The following is a 641-nucleotide window of genomic DNA, read 5'->3' on the forward strand; positions in this document are numbered from 1 at the left end:
TATGGTACACCATGTTGTGCTTTGTGTCTTCTTTTAAAAAATTGGATATTTTCGTTATTGAGATTTCAAATGTTACCCCCTTCCCAGTTTCCCGCCCTCCTGGAAACACCCTATCACATCCTCCCTCCCCCTGCTTCTACAAGGGTGTTCCTCCATCCACCCCACTCACTCCCACTTCCTCACCCTCAATTCCCCTACAGTGGGGCATCTATCGAGCCTTCATAGGACCAAGGACCTCTCCTTCCATTGCTGCATGAAAAAATATGGAACACTTCCCGTGTCATCCTTGCCAGGGGCCATGCTAATCTCTGTATTGTTCCAATTTTAGTATATGTGCTGCCAAAGTGAGCATGTATCTTTTCTTTTGTAGAATAATTAGAGTGTATACACACACACACACACACACACACACACACGGGGTGGGGGGAGAAATGTGAGAACAAAAAGACACATCTGTCTTTTAGCTAGGTGACTCCCATTTACCTATTGGTCAGTGTCCCTGTTTGGTTTTGAAAGGACCAAGGTAGCTCCACCTTTTCTTCCTTCATTTGTCCCTGCCCTACTTAGTTGCTAAACAACTTGTCCCACACCCACACCCTTCCAATTAGGTCCTTATTGACACAGATACAGATAATCCCCAT

At 45.2% G+C, this 641-nt stretch overlaps 1 pseudogene; it reads right to left on the reverse strand.

Moving 5' to 3' along the window:
- Window positions 1–257: 257 nt before the first annotated feature.
- Window positions 258–352, reverse strand: LOC116082851 (annotated as a pseudogene).
- Between the last annotated feature and the right edge of the window lie 289 nt (window positions 353–641).

The sequence above is a fragment of the Mastomys coucha genome, unplaced genomic scaffold (assembly GCF_008632895.1).
Source record: "Mastomys coucha isolate ucsf_1 unplaced genomic scaffold, UCSF_Mcou_1 pScaffold7, whole genome shotgun sequence".
Lineage (NCBI taxonomy): Eukaryota > Metazoa > Chordata > Mammalia > Rodentia > Muridae > Mastomys > Mastomys coucha.